Genomic DNA, 21,400 nt, shown 5'->3' with positions numbered 1-21,400 from the left:
TGGAGTGAATAGGATCAAAGGCTATGGGGAGAAAGCAGGATTAGGCTATTGAGTTGGATGATCAGCCATGATCGTGATGAATCGCGGAGTAGGCTCGAAGGGCCAAAAGGCCTCCTACTGCTCCTATCTTCTATGTATGTTGCAGTTGTTTAAGAATTGTGTATGGCTTAAATCATCAGTAAATCATTTTGTCCCTTCCACATTTCTGCAGCCTCTCAGATCCTCAGGATCTCCTGAAGCATTTACAGCCATTGAAATACTTCTGATATGTTCTCACCACTCTTCTGTAGTCAAATGAGAAAGCCAAGGTCCCACAAACAGCTGCACAATAATAGGCAGTATGTTTGCTATGAGGTAAATATTGACCAGCACACCTGGAGAACTTCAAACAATCAAAACAATCTTTTGCATTTAGCTGAGAGTGTAGACAGGACCTAATTTTGATATTTTACTTTTGATAGGTGACATCTCCAGTAATAGAGCCGCCACTCAGTGTTGCACTGAAGCGTCCTCCAGTGTTAGATTAGGTTATATATTCAACCCTTGAACTGAGATTTAAAACCACAATCCTCAGACTCGGCGGATATCCTCTCTAGCACCTTTTCTATCTCAAAAATGTAAGGAGATAGTTCTCTTTACTTCAGCAGCCACAGCATTTTACCACACTGACCCCTGCATTAGTCTAAAACTGATTCAAAAGTAGTTGCAAAACATCTACAGTGCTTATCCACCATGTTATTGTAAATGCAATACTCATGACCCTCTCATTATTTCAACTAAGTGAATTTTGCATAAATAATTGAAAAGGTACATTTTAGTATGCAACAGATGTGGGAAAAGAACATTTAAGAGAGTAGAGTGAAGTGTTCAGCTTTATCTCAAATGCCCGCTGTGGTAGCTTACATAGTTTCACAGACCAGTGGTTTGAGGTCACTAGCTGTTTGTTTTAATTATCCAACGTAGAATTTGATGAGTCATCGTTCTTTTTTGCATCTTTAGTTTCAAATCACATCTCAGCAGGAACACACAGGGCTTGGGTACATAATATCTTCTAAATGATCAGAATTTTCAGCCATGTTGTATACAATTCCACATTTTTCACAAACAACTCAAGCCTTTTATACCTTTATTTATCATATATTGTATTCATTCCAACGTAAGCTCAAATTGTACAAATGAACTTTCATCATAAATTAAATGCAGTGGATTTGATTTTAAATAGATAAACCATTTACACAACTGAATTCAAGGTATATCATCGGCAAGAAAGAATTTCACCTAGTTGTAATAATGTTAGGATGGAACGGTTCAAGTACATAATAAGATGTATACAGCGAGGCTTTGGAACATGGCAATTTATGAGACATTATAGGAACATAGGAGCAGGAGGAGGCCATTCAGCTCCTCGGGCCTGTCCCGCCATTCAATGCAGATCATGGCTGATCTGTGACCGAACTCCATATACCTGCCTTTGGCCCTATCCCTTAATATCTTGCTTGTTTAGCACAGGGCTAAAGAGCTGGCTTTTAAAGCAAACCAAGCAGGCCAAGCAGCGCGGGTTCATTTCCCGTACCAGCCTCCCTGAACAAGCGCCAGAATGTGGCGATTAGGGGCTTTTCACAGTAACTTCATTTGAAGCGCACTTGTGACAATAAGCGATTTTCATTTCATTTTTCATTTCATTAACAAAAATCTATCTCTCTCAGATTTGAAATATACAACGGATTCATATGGAATACTTGCATGATTCATCAGTCGGGGCATTGAGTACAAAAGCTGGGAAATCATGTTGTAGCTTTATGAAACCTTGGTTAGGCCGCATTTGGAGTACTACTTACAGTTCTAGTCACTACATTATCATAAGGACGTTGAACCTTTGGACATAGTGCAAAGAAGGTTCACCAGGATGTTGCCTGGTCTCGGGGGTGTTGGCTATGAGGAGAGGTTGAATAAACTAGGATTATTTTCACTGGAAAGATGGAGGCTGAGGGGAGACCTGAGAGAGGCCTCCAAAATTATGAGAGGCATAGACAGGGTGGACAGTCAGAGCTTTTTCCAAGAGTGGAAGTGTCAATTACAAGGGGCACAGGTTCAAAGTGAGAGGAGGAAAGTTTAAGGGAGATGTGCGGGGTAGGTTTTCATGTAGTGAGTGGTGGAAGCAGGTACATTAGCAGCATTTAAGAGGCATCTAGATGGATACATGAATTGGGAGGAAAAAGAGGGATGCGGACCGAGTAAGGGAGAAGGTTTTTGTTTGGTTAGGGCATCATGATCGGCACAGGCTTGGAGGGCTGAAGGGCCTGTTCCTGTGCTGTACTTTTCTTTGTTCTTGACTGGGCTTCAACTGCTTTTTCTGGGAGAAAGTTCCAAACCTCTACCACACTTTGAGTGAAGAAGTTCTTCTTAACATCGCTTCTGAAGGGTTTAGCCGTAATTTTATACTATACCCCTAGTTTTAGATTCTCCAACGAGTGGAAAGTGTTTATCTTTATCTATCCTGTCTTTCCCTGTTAACATCTTGAATACTTCGATCAGATCACGCTTAACTTTCTAAATTCTAGGGCGGCACGGTGGCGCAGCGGTTAGCACTGCTGCCTCACGGCGCCGAGTTCAATCCTGGGCCCGGATCACTGTCCATGTGGAGTTTGCGCATTCTCCCCGCAGCTGCATGTGTCTCACCTTCACAACTAAAGAGGTGCAGGGTAGGTAGATTGTCCACGCTAAATTAGCCCTTAATTGAAGCAAAAAGAATTGGGCACTCAAATTTTTTTTAAAACTTTCTACATCTAGCGAAAACCAGTCTAATTTGAGCAATCTCTCCTTGTAACTCAACCCATGCAATCCAGGTATCATTTTTGTAAGACTATGTTACACTCCCTCCAAGGTCAAAATATCCTCCCTAAGGTGTGGTGCCCAGAACTGCTCATAGTATTCCAAGTGGGGCCTAACCAGGGTTTTGTACAGGTGCAGCATAACCCCCGTTATATTCCAGTCCTCCAGAATATTATTCTGCCGGAATATTATCAGGGCCCATAGCCTTTGCGGTATCCAGTGCCTTCAGCCATTTCTTGATATCGCGTGGAGTGAATTGTATTGGCTGAAGACTGACATCTGTGATGCTGGGGACCTCTGGAGGAGACCGATATAGATCATCCACTCAGCACTTCCGGCTGAAGATTGTTGTGCATGCTTCAGCCTTGTCTTTGCACATATGTGCTGTGCTCCTCCATCATTGAGGATGGGGATATTTGTGTAGCCTCCTCCTCCAGTGAGTTGTTTAATTGTCCACCACTATTCACGGCTGAATGTGGCAGGTCTGAAAAGCTTAGATCTTGATGCGTTCATTGTGCAATCGCCTAGCTCTGTCTAGTACTTGCTGCTTATGCTGTTTGTCACACAAGTAGTTCTGTGTTGTAGCTTCACTAGATCAACACCTCATTTTACGGTTTGCCTGATGTTGCTCCTGCCATGCTCTCCTGCACTCTTCATTGAACCAGGGTTGACCCCCTGGTTTGATGTTAATGGTAAAGTTCAATTCCAGCCTTGGGTGACTATGTGGAGTTTGTACGTTCTCCCAGTGTCTGCCTGAGTTTCCTCCGGGTGCTCCGGTTTCCTCCCACAGTCCAAGGATGTGCAGGTTAGGTGGATTGGCCATACTAAATTGCCCTCAGTGTCCAAAAAGGTTAGGTGGGGTTACTGGGTTACAGGGATAGGATGGGTTGTGGGCCTAGGTAGGGTGCTCTTTCAAAGGGTCTGTGCAAACCTGATGGGCCGAATGGCCTCCTTCTGCACTTTAGTGATTCCATGATTGTACTGATACTGTCATGGACAGGTGCATCTGCAGCAGGTAGGTTGATGAGGATGAGGTCAAGTATGTTTTTCCCTCTTGTTGGTTTCCTCACCACCTGCTGCAGTCCCAGTCCAGCAGCTATGTCCTTTAGGATTAATGTCCTTTAAATTAATTAACAAATCTGGAATAAACAGCTAGTTTCAGTAATGATGTACATAAAACTACCAGACTGCCTTTCAGAGAAGCAAAGCTGACTTTGTTATCTAGTCTGGCCTACATCTGAACCTGCAAAGTCCTCCTCGTTAACATTGAGAGACTTGTGCAAAAATTGGGAGAGATGCCCCAAAGACAAGTCAAACAACAGCCTGAGAGAGTCATACTCACCAAGTCATAGCTTACAGGTGATGTCCCAGTCTCCTGTGTCGCCAATCCTTGGTATCTCACAAGAACACAATAGGAGCAGGCATAGACCATATGGCTCATCCAACCTGTTCTGCCATTTAATACAGCCATGACTCAACTTGGGCTTCAATTCCATTTTCCTTCCCACTCCCCATTTCCCTTAATTCCTGACAGACAAAAGCTAGTATATCCCAGCCTTAAATGTACTCAACGAGGAGCGTCCACAATCATCTGGGGTAGAGATATGCAAAAATCCACACCCCTTTAAGCAATTTCTCCTCATCTCAGTGCTAACTAATTGGCCCCTTACCCTGAGATTGTGCCGCAATGTTTTGGACTCATCAACTGACAAAAACAATCTCTCAGCACCTGCACTATCAAGCCCCATCAGCATTTTGTAAGTTTCAATGTAATAATTAACATACTTTAAAAATAATTTACATTGACAACCAATTTCAGATTATCAGTCAGTCTCACGGTGTTGTACACTTGTGTGTGCTGGAAGCTACATATATTAATAAACTGAGCCCTGTTCTTTGTCGACAGAAAGAACATGGTCGCGATTCTTGAGCCCCGTGCCGGGCCGGAGAATCACCGCAAGCCGCCCCGACACCGGCACACGATTCTCCGAGGTGCGGAGAATCGGCGCCATTTGGCCGGCGCGTTTGACGCGTCGCCAGCCACGGGCCGCTGGAATAGGCAGGGCCGCCGTTTGTCCAGCCCGGATGGACGGAGCGGCTGCGCGGAAACGGCAGAGTCCCGCTGCCGCCGTTCACCCCTGGTCGCTGTCGGCGGGAACTCTGTGCAAAGGGTCGGGGGGGCAGCCTGTGGAGCGGGGAAATGCACTCCTTCACCGGGGGGGGGGGTCTGATCGGCGGGCCAGCCTCTCTCCCCCTCCGGGCCAACTTTGTTGAGTGGCCGGCCCCTGAACCCCCACGCCATGTTACATAGGGGCCGGCGCGCTGAAGAAGTCCCCCGCGAATGCGCAGGTTGGCGCACCCAACTGCACATGCACGGGTTCGCGCAGCACCCATTCGGCGCCGGGAACGGAGTCTTGAGCAGCGTGAACCGTGCTGGCCCCCTGTGGGGGACAGAATCGGTTGTCCCCGCGCCCGTTTCGCGCCATCATGAAACGCGACGGCGTTCACAACGGCGCAAACACTTGGTCTCCATTTTGGAGTATCGCCCCCCCCCATGTACTTGCATACACATTGTGCCTGCTTCAACAAACAAAGTAGGCAACAGCCATTCTCTGGGTCATTCCCTAGGGCAATGCCTTGTCCAATCAGAATCCAACCTAACCGGTTTGAATTTAAACAAAGATTGGTAGTCAACTGTCAGTCATCAGTGAATGGGTACATTCTCCATGGCAACACCTCTACCAATCAGAATCCACTTGTCAACTAATTGGCATTCTCTTCTCATGAAGCAACATTGGAGTCAATGGGAATCGGCGGGGGAAACTCTCCGTTGATTGGCATCATACCTGGCACAAAGTAAGATGGTTCTGGTGGTTGGAGGTCAATCATCTCAGCTCCAGGGCATCATTGCAGAGGTTCTTCAGGGTAGTATCCGAGGCATAACCATTTTCAGCTACTTTATCAGTGACTCCCTTCCATCAAAAGGACAAAACTTGGAGTGGGGCTGTGTGCAGATAGCATCACAATGTTCATAGAATTTACAATGTAGAAGGAGTCCATTCAGCCCATTGAGTCTGCACCGACACTTGGAAGAAGCACCCCACTTAAGCCCACGCACCCACCCTATCCCCGTAATCCAGTAACCCCACCCAACCTCTCTGGACACTAAGGGCAATTTATTATGGCCAATCCACCTAACCTGCACATCTTTGGGCTGTGGGAGAAAACCGGAGCACCCGGAGGAAACCCACGCAGACACGGGGAAGACGTGCAGACTTCGCACAGACAGTGACCCAAGCCGGGAATCGAACCTGGGATCCTGGAGCTGTGAAGCAGCTGTGCTAACCACTGTGCTACCGTGCTGCCCCATTCAGCGCCGTTTGAAACTCCTCAGAAAATGAATCAGGGTGGCACAGTGGCTAGCACTGCTGCCTTACAATGCCAGGGACCCGGGTTAATTACGGTCTCGGATGACTGCGGAGTTTGCACGTTCTCCCAGTGTCTACATGGGCTTCCTCCGGGTGCTCCGGTTTTCTCCCACAGTCCAAAGATGTGCATGCTAAATTGCCCCTAAGTGTCCAAAAGGTTGGTGGGGTTTAGAACATAGAACAGTACAGCACAGAACAGGCCCTTCGGCCCTCGATGTTGTGCCGAGCAATGACCACCCTACAAGCCAACGTATCCATCCTCTACTAGTAACCCAACAACCCCCCCCCCCCATTAACCTTATATTTTTTTAGGACACTAAGGGTAATTTATCATGGCCAATCCACCTAACCCGCACATCTTTGGACTGTGGGAGGAAACTGGAGCACCCACGCACACACGGGGAGGACGTGCAGACTCCGCACAGACAGTGACCCAGCCGGGAATCGAACTTGGGACCCTGGAGCTGTGAAGCATTTATGCTAACCACCATGCTACCGTGATGCCCCTGGGCTAACAGGATAGGGTGGGGTCATGGGCCTCGGTAGGGTGCTCTTCCCATGGATTGGTGTACAGTGGGCCAAATGTCCTCCTTCTGCACTGCAGGGATTCTATGCCCAAATGCAACAAGTGGCAATATCCAGGCTTGTGCTGACAAGTGGCAAGTTACATTTGCGCCACACAAGTGTCGGGCAATGACCATCTCCTACAAGAGAGGATCCAACCATTACCCCTTGACATTCAAAGGCATTAGCATCGCTGAATCCCCCACAATCATCATCCTGGGGGCTACCATTGAACAGAAATTGAACTGGACTGGCCATATTAATACATTGGCCACCAGAGCAGGTCAAAGGCTATGATTCCTACACTGGGTAACTCACATCCTGACCCCCAAAGTCTTACCACTATCCACAAGGCACAAGTCAGGAGTGCAATGGAATACTCTTCGCTTGCCTGGATGAGTGCAGCTCCAACAACACTCAAGAAGCTCAACACCAGCCAGGACAAAGCAGCCTGTTTGATCACTACCCCTTCCACAAACATTCAAACCCTCCAACACCAATGAACAGTGGTAGTCATGTGTAACATCTCCAAGATGCACTACAGTAACTCACCAAGGTTCCTTAAGCAGCACCTTCCAAACCCGCAACCACTACCAGCTAGAAGGACAAGAGCAGCAGAAACCTGGGAACCCCACCACCTGGAGGTTCCTCTCCAAGTCACTCATCAGCCCGAGTTGGAAATATATCGCCAGTCCTTTACTGTCGCTGGGTCAAAATCCTGGAAGGCCCTCCCTAACAGCACTGTGAGTGTACCTACATCTCAGGGCAGAGGTTCAAGAAAGCAACTCCCCACCACTTTCTGAAGGGAAACTAGGGATGAGCAATACGTGTTGGTCAAACCAGCAATGATCACATCCCGTGAATGAATTTTTAAAACATATAAGTTGTTATTCCTTGTAAATTTGGTATTCTTGTGAATTGTGCTGATAAGTGCAAAATTAAAAGCTTCGACCACACGTGTCCTTTTCAGCAATTCTCAGATCTAACCACTGTTAGGGAGCCAATAAACTACTCCGACGAGTGCTTTCTGACTCTTGCTTTTCCTAATTTTCACACATACTGATTCTACTTCATGATCTTTTAAGGCCAGATCCTTTCTCACTAATGTCGTGGTGTCATCCTTCATTATCCTCCTCCTTAAATATTCTGTCGGTCTTTCCAAAATATTAGTTAACCTGGAATAGATATTTCTGAACCTTAAACACCTTGTAATAATGTCTCTATTATAGAGATTGGAGATAACTCATTTATCTCTATTTCTGCCAATATTTCACCCATTTTATTCAGATAAAGAACTTTTTATTTCATTTTTTTACTTCCATTCTCTGTATTGACTTTATTCGGCAATGTACAATTTTTGTTGTACTCTCTGTCCTTCCCTGTCCATTCACTCCCTTCACCACTAGGATACAGCAGCTGTCGTTTGTACGCATATACAAGATGAACTGCAGCAATTTGCTCAGCCTTTTTTGACAGTACCTTCCAACCCATGACTTTTACCATCCAGAAGGACAAGAGCACAAGTATGAGAACACCAGCACATTCAAGTTCACCTCCAAGCCACACAGCATCCTGATTTGGAAATATATCAGCATATCATCACAGTTGCCAGCTCAAAAACCTACAACTCCCTTCCAAACAGCACTATCTTCTCAAAGGCAATTTAGAACAGACAAATGCAGGAAATGCCAGCGCTGTTTACATACCATTTAAGAATTTTTTTAAACCACCGTGCTATCAAGTGACACTTTGCCTCATTTTGGCACTTTGCCTCATTACTGCCTTCATCCAAACTCAAGAGGCGAGGTGAAAGTTCCTGAATATTGCATTAAGGAACCTCAGCAAGATTGAAATCAATGAAAATCAGGAGAAAAGATGTCCATTGGTTGGAGTCTTACTTACCTCGAAGGCAATGGGAGGGATTCTCTGAAAATGGGGCTACGTCCCCACGCCGACGGGAAAACTGGTGCCCACAACGCCGGTGTCAACAGTCCCCGAAAGTGAAGAATTCTCTCATTTCTCGGGGGCTAGATTGACGCCAGAGTGGTTGGCGCTGCTCCAGCCGACGCCAAAGGGCCGGCGCGAGTTCGCGCATGCACAGACCGGCCGGCATATTTCCGCGCATGCGCAGACCGGCCGGCGTATTTCCGCGCATGCACAGGGGTTCCCTTCTCGTCACCGGCCCCCGGGCAATACAGCAGAGCTCTACAGGGGCCTGGCACGGAGGATAGAAGGCCCCCCACGGAACCAGCCAGTCCGCAGATTGGTAGGCCCCGATCACGGGCCAGGCCACCGTGGGGGGCACCCTTGGGGTTGGAACCCCCACGCGCCAACATCCCCCCCCCCCCCACGGACCACCCCAGCACACTTACTTGCCAGGTCCCGCCGTGTGTGAGGTGAGAGATTCACGCCGGCGGGACTGGGTGATACTTTACGGCCACTCAGCCCATCTGGGCCCAAACAATTGCCGGGGGTGCCGCTGTCAACGGCCCCCGACCAGCGTGGTGGGAATCCCACCGGCCCCCGAAAAACAGCGCCGAAGAATAGGGCTGATGGCGTTGGGGTGGCGGGGTGGCGGGGCGGGATTCGCCCCCCCCCCCCCCCCCCCCGAGGATTCTCCGACCCGGCGCCGGGTCGGAGAACCCCAGCCAATGACTGTCATTTTTGATGTGGAGATGCCGGCGTTGGACTGGGGTGTGCACAGTAAGAAGTCTTACAACACCAGGTTAAAGTCCAACATGTTTGTTTCAAATCACTAGCTTTCGGAGCACTGCTCCTTCCTCAGGTGAATGAAGAGGTATGTTCCAGAAACATATATATATACACAAAGTCAAAGATGCCAGACAATGCTTTGAATGCGAGCATTTGCAGGTAATTAAGTCTTTACAAATCCAGAGAGAGGGGTAACCGCAGGTTAAAGAGGTGTTGTGGTCGCTGTTCTGAAAGCTGGGTCGTTTGCTGCAAACAATGGTTTGTTTGAGGTTGCGCGGTTGTTTGAAGGCAAGTAGTGGGGGTGTGGGGATGACCTTGGCATGATGTTCACCTTCACCGATGCCGTGTTGAAGGCTGCAAAGAAGATGTAATTGTTTCTCCGCTCTGGGGAAGTACTGGACGACGAAAGGTACTCTCGGTTGTGACCCGTGTTTGTCTTCTGAGGAGGTCAGTGCGGTTCTTTGCTGTTGTGCGGTGGAACTGTCGATCGATGAGTCGAGCAACATATCCCGTTCGTACAAGGGCATCTTTCAGCGTCTGTAGATGTCTGTTACGCTCCTCCTAGTCTGAGCAGATCCTGCGTATACGGAGGGCTTGTCCATAGGGGATGGCTTCTTTTATGTGTTTAGGGTGGAAGCTGGAGAAGTGGAGCATCGTGAGGTTATCCGTGGGCTTGCAGGAAAACAAAGTGCTGAGGTGACCGTCCTTGATGGAAATGAGTGTGTCCAAGAATGCAACCGATTTTGGAGAGTAGTCCATGGTGAGTCTGATGGTGGGATAGAACTTATTGATGTCATCATGTAGTTGTTTCAGTGATTCTTCGCCGTCGATCCAAAGGAAAAAAATGTCATTGATGTATCTGGTGTATAACGTCGGTTGAAGGTCCTGTGCGGTGAGGAGGTCTTGTTCAAACTTGTACATGAAGATGTTGGCATATTGAGGTGCGAATTTGGTCCGCGTGACTGTTCCATGCATCTGGATGAAGAACTGGTCGAACGTGAAGACATTGTGCTCCAGAATGAAGCGGATGCGTTGCAGAATTGGGTCTGGAGATTGGCAGTTGTCGATGTTGAGTACTGAGGCTGTTTCAGCCATGCTATTGTCATGGGAGATGTTGGTGTAGAGTGCCGAGATGTCCATTGTGACGAGGAATGTTCCTGGTTCAACTGGTCCATGGGCGGTGAGTTTCTGTAAGAAGTCCGTCATGTCGTGACAGAAGCTGGGTGTTCCTTGTACGATGGGTTTCAAGATGCCAGAGAGGTTCTCACACAGGGTCCCATTGCCTGATACGATAGGACGGCCTGGTGTAATGGCCTTGTGTATTTTCGGGAGGCAATAGAGATCCCCAATGCGGGGAGTACGTGGGATGAGAGCACATAGGGTGCTCTAAAGATCTGGATCCACGATCTTGATCAGTCTGTTGAGTTGGCGGGTGTGTTCCTTGCTCGGATCTGCGGGTAACTGTCTGTAGTGTTCCTGGTTGTTGAGTTGTCGGTACACTTCTTTGCAGTGATCTGTTCTGTTCAGTATGGCAGTGGCCCCTCCTTTGTCTGCTGGTTTGATGACGATGTTGCGGTTGGTCTTGAGAGCGCGGATGGCGTTGCGTTGTGCTTGGGTGACATTCGGGGCTGTCTTGTGAATGCGACTGATGAATCTGGCATTGATGCGACTCCAGACAGATTGAGCATACATGTCGAGTCTAGGGCAGCGGTCTTCCGGTGGGGTCCAATTCGACTCTTTCCTCTTCGGTTGCCGCACCGCAGATCTCTCGGTCTGCTGGTCCGGTTCATTGGTTGTCTCATTGGGCTCCCTGTCGGCCTCTTGTGGTCTGTGGAAGAACTCCAGACGCCTCATTCACCTGATGAATTCCTCCGTGTCTGCCGCGAGGCTGATGGGCTCCATTTTGGTTGTGGTGCAGAAATTGAGCACTCTGCTGAGGACTTCGATTTTGTCTAGTTGAAGGGTGCAATCTGACAAGTTGACAATAGATTTCCCTGTATTGCTTTCTTCTGTGGTACCGCGGGAGGCTATTTACTGCTGGTGGTGATGCTGAATTTCTCAAGCTTCCTATTTTTGATGTGCATATAGGTGGCATAGTATCACTGTCTCATCTGTTTGGAGGTGTTCCGCAGCTGGTCTGCTGCATCCTGAGCGCAAGTTGAGAATATGGACTCTATCTTGGTTTCCAGGTTGTGGCGTCTGCTGTAGAGCTGGTGTACGAGGTAGTTGAGGAGTGTGAGAGAAGCGCGACAGCAGAGTCTCTCAGCGTTGTCTGTGTTGTCTGTGTTGTAGGTCGACTTGAGTGGGTTTGTGATCTGTAGCCCTTTCGGGATCTTGTCTGCTTTCTTGAATCTTTGTAGAAACGTAATGTCAGTGTCTATATGCGCGATATTCTTGGAGATTTTCTCCACTTTGAGCCGGCGGTTTGCGGTGTCAATGGTAGCCTTGATGTGGAGATGCCGCCGTTGGATTGGGGTGAGGACAGTAAGAAGTCTTACAACACCCGGTTAAAGTCCAACAGGTTTGTTTCAAATCACCAGCTTTCGGAGCACTGCTCCTTCCTCAGGTGAATGAAGAGGTATGTTCCAGAAACATCTGTATAGACAAATTCAAAGATGCAAGACGATACTTTGAATGCGAGCATTTGCAGGTAATTAAGTCTTTACAGATCGAGAGAGCGAGGTAACCCCAGGTTAAAGAGGTGTGAATTGTCTCAAGCCAAGACAGTTGGTAGGATTTCGCAAGCCCAGGCCAGATGGTGGGGGATGAATGTAATGCGACATGAATCCCAGGTCCCGGTTGAGGCCGTACTCATGTTTGCAGAACCTCGCTATAAGTTTCTGCTCAGCGATTCTGCATTGGCGCGCGTCCTGAAGGCCACCTTGGAAATCGCTTACCCAGAGAACATAGGCTGAATGCCCTTGACTGCTGAAGTGTTCCCCGACTGGAAGGGAACATTCCTGCCTGGCGATAGTCGCGCGATGTCCGTTCATCCGTTGTTCCACCAATGTGTCAGGCTTCGGGACATCCTTTCCTGCAGCGTATGAGGTAGACAAAGTTGGCCGAGTTGCACGTGGTGTTCTCATGTGTAATGGTGGTACCCATGTCGATGATCTGGCATGTCTTGCAGAGATTGCCACGGCAGGGTTGTGCGGTGTTGTGGTCGCTGTTCTGAAGGCTGGGTAGTTTGCTGCAAACAATGGTTTGTTTGAGGTTGAGCGGCTGTTTGAAGGCAAGTAGTGGGGGTGTGGGGATGACCGTGGCAAGATGTCCATCTTCATCGATGATGTAATCGATGGCCTCATTTTTTGAGGCCAGTCATCTCACTGCAGGACTGAATGGTATTGTACCTGTGCTCAAAGGAAGATGGTTTTGGTTGTTGGAGGTCAATCAGCTCAGTCCCAGGACATCACTGCAGAACTTGCGAGGGTAGTGTCCAAGACCCAATCATACTCAGCTGCTTCATCCATGACCTGCCCGCCATCAGAAGGTCAGAAGTGGGGATCTTTATTGAAGATCACAGCATTCAATACCATTCACAACTCCTTAGATATTGAAGCAGTCCATGCCCGCATGCAACAAACCTCAGCAACATTCAGGCTTACAGGACGAGAAGTGGCAAGGGAGGAGGTGACGTAATGGTATTGTCACCGGACTAGTAATCCAGAGGTCAAGAGTTTGTTCTAGGGACCTGGGTTCAAATCCCACCATGGCAGCTGGTAAAATTTTAATGCAATAAAAATCTGAAAGTTCCAAGCTTCCCTCGCCTCCCTCTAAGGGGACTACAGGATAAAGTGATGTCTAAAACAGGAGTTGGGAGGGGAGGGTCTCGGAAATATAAAAGGAACTGATGGTGTGGGAAGAGGTCCCATCGGGGAGGTGAAGAGGAAGTGGGAGGAAGAGTTGGGAGGGGAGTTGGAAGTCGGGCTATGGGAGTAGCCATCTGGGATGGCCACTTCCAGAATACAAAATGGATGATCGCAATGACTGTAGGGAAATATGGACAATGTTAAGAAAGCAAGCAGGCACAGAGCCTAAATGCGTATTGAGAAGGCAACTCCCAGACGAGATTGAAACTGTAGGTCAATTAACATATTGATGGCCCATCTCCGGGAACAAAGGAATAACATTCAAGTAACCAATACTATAGCAGACATCCCAGCGACAGAAAGACACAAACAAAGCAAGGCCAACGGCCACCTCGGACACACCCAGCCATCAGGGCACCCACCCCTTTATTGGTCAAGTTCAATACGAGTGATCAAGATACGGCCCAATTAATTGGGGCCAAGTTCAAGGCCCGCCCAAAAGTGCGCGAAGCCCCTTCGGGTATAAGAAGAAGCCCCCGAGAGAGAATCGCTTTCTTGGACTCGGTTCTCGAAGCGGAGAGACCCGTCCACCAGCTGCACCAGAAGCAAGTAAGCCCAAGGTCAACGCTCGCTATCAGACGGACGACCTTAGCTGTTCGCCTGTACCACTTCGAACCCCCCAACGACCTCAGATCTGAACGGCCATTGTTCCTCTGACTGAGTGGGCACCCGAAGTTAAGTATAGGCGTTAGCGTTAGAGATAGTTTAGTTTGTGGTATTTTGTGCACGAGTAGATATTACTGTGTGTGTAAATAAATAGTATTGACTTTGAACTAACTAACTGGTGCATTGGTTCTTTGATCAGTATTCGGGGTTGAACCTTGTGGCGGTATCGAAAGATACCTGGCGACTCTAGAGCAAACATAATTAGGATTAAGGAAGGCGACCATATTGACAGCCATATTTATAACCAGTTAAATATAGCAACAGTGGGAAGAGGTCCCATCGGGGAGGTGAAGAGGAAGTAGGAGGAAGAGTTAGGAGGGGAGTTGGAAGTCGGGCTATGGGAGAATGCCCTGAGGAGAGTCAATGCATCCTCGTCATGTGCCAGGCTCAGCCTGATCCAGTTCAAGGCGGTACATAGGGCTCATATGACTGTGGCCTGGATGAGTAGGTCTTTTGAGGAGGTGGAGTACAGATATGGGCGGTGCGGGGTAAGTCCGGCGAGTCATGTACATATGTTTTGGGCTTGTCCGAAGCTGAAGGGATTTTGGCAGGGATTCTCAGAAGTCATGTCAGAAGTCCTGGAAGGGAGGGTGATTCCTAGTCCAGAGGTGCCAATATTTGGAGTTTTGGAAGATCCGGGAGCCCGGGGGGGGGGGGGGGGGGGGGGGGGGGATGGTTTGGCCTTCGTCTCCCTGGTGGGACAGATTTTGCTGGGATGGAGGGAGTCAAAGTCTCCAAAGTCAGGGGTGCGGGTCAGTGACATGGCAGGGTTTCTTAGGCTAGAGAAGATTATGTCGGCCTTAAGGGGTTCATTCCAGGGGTCCGCTTGGAGGTGGCAGCCGTTCATTGACTTCTTTAAGGAAAACTGATCATCAGCAGGTGCGGGGGGGGGGGGGGGTTGAAGATGAGGGGTGGAGGATGGAGGAAGGGGAGGCATGGAGGAGAAGAATAAGGGCGGGAATCTAATATATGGGTAGCTAGGAGTTAGGGCGGGGGGAGGTTGGGTATGTTGTTGTGGGGCTTTTGCGTGTGTTGGACCGCTCTGGTGTTTGGAATGTTAAAATGTTAAAATTATAAATGCCTCAATAAAATATTTTCTAAAAAGAAAATTGGTGACATGGAGTTACACTTAGTTACAACATATTTCACAGTATTCCCATAGGAAAGATGTAGCATGTTAGGGAAAAGTGGGGGTCAATGGAGTTTCCTTTTTTCCTTGCCTTAATAGTGAACAATTTATACTGCACAGACATTTAAACCTTGTAGAAATCATGCAGGTATTAGTCTATTTGTCAATGAAGATTTTCAGAAATTTAAAATGACATGGAGATGTGCACTTGTAAACAGGAAACACTGGACCACTGCATCTAATTTGCTTAAGGAGATCCCTGATATAGTCCAATGTTTTTATAATGAAATCTTGCTTGTCGTAACAAAATGTCACTACATTAGGAACTGGTTGATTGAACATTGTCGACTGACAAATTGATGGCTTCAAGAAGGAAAATATTCCAGTCGTGAAGCAAGCTACATAGCTAAATATAGATTTTCTTTTTTAAAATATTTATATTCACCCCACTATCACCTTTTCCAGATACAAATACTCCATTATATCCCCCAACCACACCGAGGCACAGGGTTGAGGCACTGACCTCCACTCCAACAGGACCCGCCTGCGAGCGATCATTGAGGTGAAGGCTATTGGGGGTCCTCTGCCCCGTCCCGTCTGCAGTTCCAGCAAGTCCAACACCCCCAATTTGCCCCCAGGGGAGTGGGCTTCAAATCCATGTGCAAAACCGCGGACACTCCACCATCAATGGCCAAACAAAAAAATCGCCCTGAAGCCCTGACAATCATGACTGGAGACTTCAACCAGGACAACCTCAGGAAGGTACTACCCAAATTCCATCAACATATCTCCTGCCCCATCAGGTATGCAGACACCCTGGACCACTGCTACACGAGTTTCAAAGGCGCCTATCGCTGCATTCCCCAACCACACTTCAGCAAATGCGACCACAAGTCGGTACTCCAACTTCCAGCTTACAAACAGCAACTCAAGCGTGCTGCGCCAGTCAAGAAAACCACAACCCCTCCTCCAGCACCAACCCCAGCTCCTCCTCGCACTTGGCCTGAATCCCCTCCTCCAGAGATGCCATATCCTCCTCCAAAATCCTCTCATTGATCACCGAGGTGACCTCCCCCCCCGGACTCCAGCCCCATCACCAAAGCTCCTGCTCCAACAACAAGGAGGGTGGTGCCACCAGAAAAGTTGGAAAGACCTTTTTGTGAAATCTCACACCTGCATATACCTGAAAATCTCCCCTCACAAGTTCCCAACTTTTCCCCAACTCCACCAAACTCGCAAACTGCCCTTTCAGAAACCATCACCCCTCGCTCCTCCCATCCCTGAAACCTAGCATCCAACCTTGCCGGCTCAAACCTGTGGTTCCCTCGGATCAGCATCAACTTTGACTCCGCCCCTCACGTAAAGTGCTACCGAAATTGCCTCCATATTTTCAATGTGACCACAACCACTGGACTCCCTGAATATTTCCATGGGGCATACGGGAGAGGCGACATTGCCAGCACCAGCAACCCCAACCCCTTACAAGAGCCTGCCTCCATCCTCACCCACAAAGCCTCCAGCTCCCTGCTCCAGCCCCGCACCTCCTTCGCATTCTCCGCCCAATAATAATATAACAGGTTTGGAAGGGCTAGGCCCCCTGCCCTCTCTGAAGCACCGTTCTCCTAATCCTTGATACTTTACCTGCCTGTACAAATGACGAAATCAACCGTTACAGCCTCATAAAAAGCGTTCTTGGCCGTAAGACACCAAAATAAAAACAGGAGCAAAATATTAATCTGAACCACCTGCACCCGGCCTGCCAAAGTTAGTGGAAGGCTGTCCCATTTCAATAGGTCCACCTTGACCCTACTCACCAGGCACGTAAAATTCAACTTATGGAGCTGGGCCCAGTCCCCAGCCACCTGCACTGCCAAATACTGAAAGTCGGTAGTTGCCACCCGAAATGGCAACTTCCCCAAATATCCATCCGTCCCTGGAGAAGACACCACAAAACACGCACTCTTTTCCAAATTTAACATATCCTGAGAAATATCCTAAACAGTCGCATTATATCTCCCAATAAAAAGCCCGGTTTGGAGATATCCAACAACAGATCATAAGCATAAAGAGATACCCTATTCCCCTCCATTTATTTGAGCACCACAGTGCTATGAAATATATATTTTCAAAAATCGCAGCTGTTTCCTGCAGCTGGTTTGGAATAAATGCATTTGTAAAGCGTTAAGAGTTTAAGTGTCGTGCTGGAACCAAATGCTCAAACAATTTAAATGGAAGCACTAAATTTTGGAGGCGGCACGGTGGTTAGCATTGCTGCCTCATAGTGCCTGGACTTGGGTTCAATTCCTGCCTTGGGTGACTGTGCGGAGTTTGTCCCAGGGAAATATTTGGGGAGTCCCATGTCTGCATGGGTTTCCTCCCACAGTCCAAAACATGTGCAGGTTAGGTGGATTGGTTATGTTAAATTGCCCCTCAGTGTCCAAAGGTTAGGTGGGGTTGCAGGGATAGGGCAGAAGAGTAGACCTAGGTGGGCGTTCGAGATGGGGAACATTGTGGCAGATTCGGGGGGTATTTCGTGATGGTTAGTGGGAAGCTGGAGGAGTTGCCGGTAGTTTGGGTGACTGTTTACGCCCCAATCTGGGATGATGTGGAGTTTATGAGATGGGTGCTGGGGATGAAGCCAGACCTGGACTCGCACAGGTTGATCATGGGGGCGGATTTTAATACAATCATTGAGCCAAGTTTGGACCGATTGAGCCCAAGATCGGGCAAGGTATCGGTGGTGGCTAAGGAGCTGAAGGGGTTTCTGGAGCATGTGGGGGCATGGACACGAGGAGGATTGGGAGGCCGAGGACTTGAGACGGGAGGGTACCTCGCTGTGGGCACCGATTTGTAACAACCATAGGTTTGCACCGGGTTTGGGGGGGGGGGTGCTGGACGTGAGATTTCGGGGGTGGCGGCAGGCGGGGATTTAGCGGTTAGAGGATCTGGAGAAAAAATATGAGCTGTCTAGTGTGATTGGGTTTAGATACTTACATGTTCAGGATTTTGTGTGGAGGCACGAACTGTCCTTTCCCGGGTTGCCGCCCTTGGGGCTGCAGCATAGGTGCTGTCAAGGGAGGGGGTGGGGGAGGGGGAGGTGTCCAGGTTTAAAAGGAGCTGATAAATTGGGAAGGAGCCCCGATAGGAGATATTAAACGGAAGTGGGAGGAGGAGCTAGGGAGGAAGAGGTGAAGGCCAGGACAATGTAAGAGGCCCTGTGGAGGGTAACTGCGTCCTCGTCGTGTGTAATGAAATGAAAATCGCTTATTGTCACGAGTAGGCTTCAATGAAGTTACTGTGAAAAGCCCTTAGTCGCCACATTCCGGCGCCTGTCCGGGGAGGCTGGTACGGGAATCGAACCGTGCTGCTGGCCTGCTTGGTCTGCTTTAAAAGCCAGCGATTTAGCCGAGTGAGCTAAACTAGCCCCTTTGAATGAATTTTAAGGTCTTATGTGAGACAAAGTCTCATATTCCTCGAAGATGCGAGATCGGGGAACAAACGCAGTTTGTGCAAACATTCCTCACACAAAATGAAAAGAACTTATGTTTCTGCCCGGTTTCGAACCGGAGACCTTTCGCATGTTAGGCGAATGTGATAACCACTACACTACAGAAACCGCATAAGGCTCAGCGTTTAAAGTAGTTTGCATGGCACATATGACGGTGGCAAAGTCCTTTGAGGGAGTCGAGGATAGGTGTGGACGGTGCACATGGAGGCCTGTGAACCATGGCCACATGTTTTGGGCATGTCCGAAACTGAAGGGGTTCTGGTTGGGGTTTTCAGTCGTAATGTCCGAGGTGCTGGGGTGGCCCCGAGCCCAGAGGTAATGATACTGGGGTGTGAGAAGACCCAGAAGACGAGGGAGGCCGATGTGTTGGCCTTTGCCTCCCCGATTGCCCAGAAATGGATTTTGCTTATTTGGAGGGACTCGCAGCCGCCGAAAGCGGGGGTGTAGGTGAATGACCTGGCGGGAATCCTGAGGTTGGAAAATATTAAGGTCGTCTTGAGAGGGTCGTCTGATTGGTTCGCCCGGAGGTGGAAACTGTTCATTGACTTCTTTAAGGAGGCCATGATGTGGAGATGCCGGCGTTGGACTGGGGTGAGCTCAGTAAGAAGTCTTACAATGCCAGGCTAAAGTCCAACAGGTTTGTTTCAAACATTAGCTTTCGGAGCATTGCCCCTTCCTCATTCACCTGAGGAAGGAGCAGTGCTCCGAAAGCTATTGTTTGAAACAAACCTGTTGGACTTTAACCTGGTGTTGTAAGACTTCTTACTGTTCTTTAAGGAAGATTTATGTGCCAGCAGAGGGGAGGAGGTGGGGGGGGGGGGGGGGGGGGGGAATAAACGAGTTAAAATGTGAAGGCAGGATGGGAGGAGGGGAAGGACAGGGTCTGTGTGGGTGTTGATTATCTATTGTGTTGTAGTTTTGCTTCTGCTCTTATTTGTTGTGTTTGTTGTTTGTATAAATGCCTTAAAAAATATTTTTTAAAAAGTAAACATGTAAACAGTAATAGAGTTGATAAAAGGCAAAGTTAAATGATTAGAGACCAAAAAAAAAACCTTTTTGAGGTGGATGGTATAGTTATGGTAGGAGAAGAGGAAGTTGCCGATATAGTAGGAAAGGAAAAGGTAGTAGCGATACTGGATAGGATAATAACAAAGAGATACTTAAAAGTAGACAGTACCCAAAAGTAGAAAAGTTATGTAGTCCAGATCTATTGGGGTGGCTACTCTTCTTGATTTGCATTAATGACCTGGACTTGAGTAAACAGAGATAAATTTCAAAGTTTGCAGAAATATGAAACTCAGAAAAGTAATAAACAATATGGAAGATAGTAACAGACTTCTGAAAAACAGACAGGCTGGTTACATGTGGCAGATTAAATTTAACACAGTGAAGTGTGAAATGATACATTTTATCGGAAAACCGAGGACAGGCAATAAAAAACAAATGGTACCATTTTAAACATGATACGAAACTGAGAGACCTAGGGTGTAAGTACATATATTTTTGAAAGTGGTCAAGTTGAGATGTCTATGAAAAAAAGAAAATGGGATCCTTCAGTTTATTAGTAGATGTATAGAGTACAAAGTAAAGGTTAAGTTAAACCTTCATAAAACACTGGTGCAGGCCACAAACTGCTGTATTGTGTTCAATCCACATTGGGGAGTATGTCAACGCCTTAGAGTAGATGCAGAACAGATTGATTAGAATTATGACAGAGATTAAAGATTTCAGTTATGTGGAGAGACTGGACAAGCTGGGGTTGTTCTCCAGAAAGCAAAGGAAGTTAAGTGGAGATTTCATTAAGATGTTCAAAATCATGACCGATGTTGTTAGAGTAAAAAAGGAGAAACTGGGGCAAAATTCTCCCCTACCGGGCGGTGTGGGGGGTCCCAGCGTAGCGGAGTGGCGCCAACCACTCCGGCGTCGGGCCTCCCCAAAGGTGCGGAATTCTCCGTACCTTTAGGGGCTAGGCCCACGCCGGAGTGACTCCTGCTCCACCGATGGCGCCAAAACTGGCGCCAACGGCCTTTGGCGGTACGCCGCCCGGCGTCTGGGCTGGCTGAAAGGCCTTCGCCGGTCCGCGGAGGTGGAAGAAAAAGAGTGCTCCCATGGCACTGGCCCGCCCACCGATCGGTGGGTCCCGATCGCGAGCCAGGCCACCGTGGGGGCACCCCCCGGGGTCCGATCGCCCCGCGCCCCCCTCCAGGACCCCGGGGGCCCGCTCGCGCCGCCAATCCCGCCGGCACAGAGGTGGTTTAAACCACGTCGGCGGGAGAGGCCTGTCAACGGCGGGACTTCGGCCCATCACGGGCCGGAGAATCGCCGCAGGGGGCACACCGATCGCCGCGGGGGGCACGCCGATCGGCGGGGCGTGGTTCCCACTCCCGCCAATTCCCGGGTGGCGGAGAATTCCGGCCACGGCGGGAGCAGAATTTACGCCGGGCCCGGCCGATTCCCCGACCCTGCGGGGGGTCGGAGAATTCCGCCCCTGTTTCCAATGGCAGAAAGATTTCTAACAAGAGGGCACAAATTTAAGATGATTGGAAAAAGGATAGAGGTAACATGCAGAATTGTTTTTAGCACTGATTTGTTAAGACCTGGAATATTCTGTCGAAGGGATGGTGGAAGCAGATTCAATAGTAACTTTCAAAAGAGAACTGGATAAATACTTGAAGGGGAAACAAATATTGGT

At 48.6% G+C, this 21,400-nt stretch overlaps 1 protein-coding gene and 1 non-coding gene across 6 annotated transcripts in view; both read right to left on the bottom strand.

Moving 5' to 3' along the window:
• Positions 1-21,400, bottom strand: part of myo3b (myosin IIIB) — an 881,575-nt gene that overhangs the window by 714,998 nt on the left and 145,177 nt on the right. The gene's annotated exons all lie outside the window — the stretch shown is intronic.
• Positions 18,744-18,816, bottom strand: trnav-aac. Its single transcript has one exon. It is a non-coding gene; the product is annotated as a tRNA-Val (tRNA).

Source organism: Scyliorhinus canicula, chromosome 2 (assembly GCF_902713615.1).
Source record: "Scyliorhinus canicula chromosome 2, sScyCan1.1, whole genome shotgun sequence".
Classification (NCBI taxonomy): Eukaryota; Metazoa; Chordata; class Chondrichthyes; order Carcharhiniformes; family Scyliorhinidae; genus Scyliorhinus; species Scyliorhinus canicula.
Note: the sequence above shows the minus strand (reverse complement) of the source record. Positions and strands in the feature narration are given on the sequence as shown.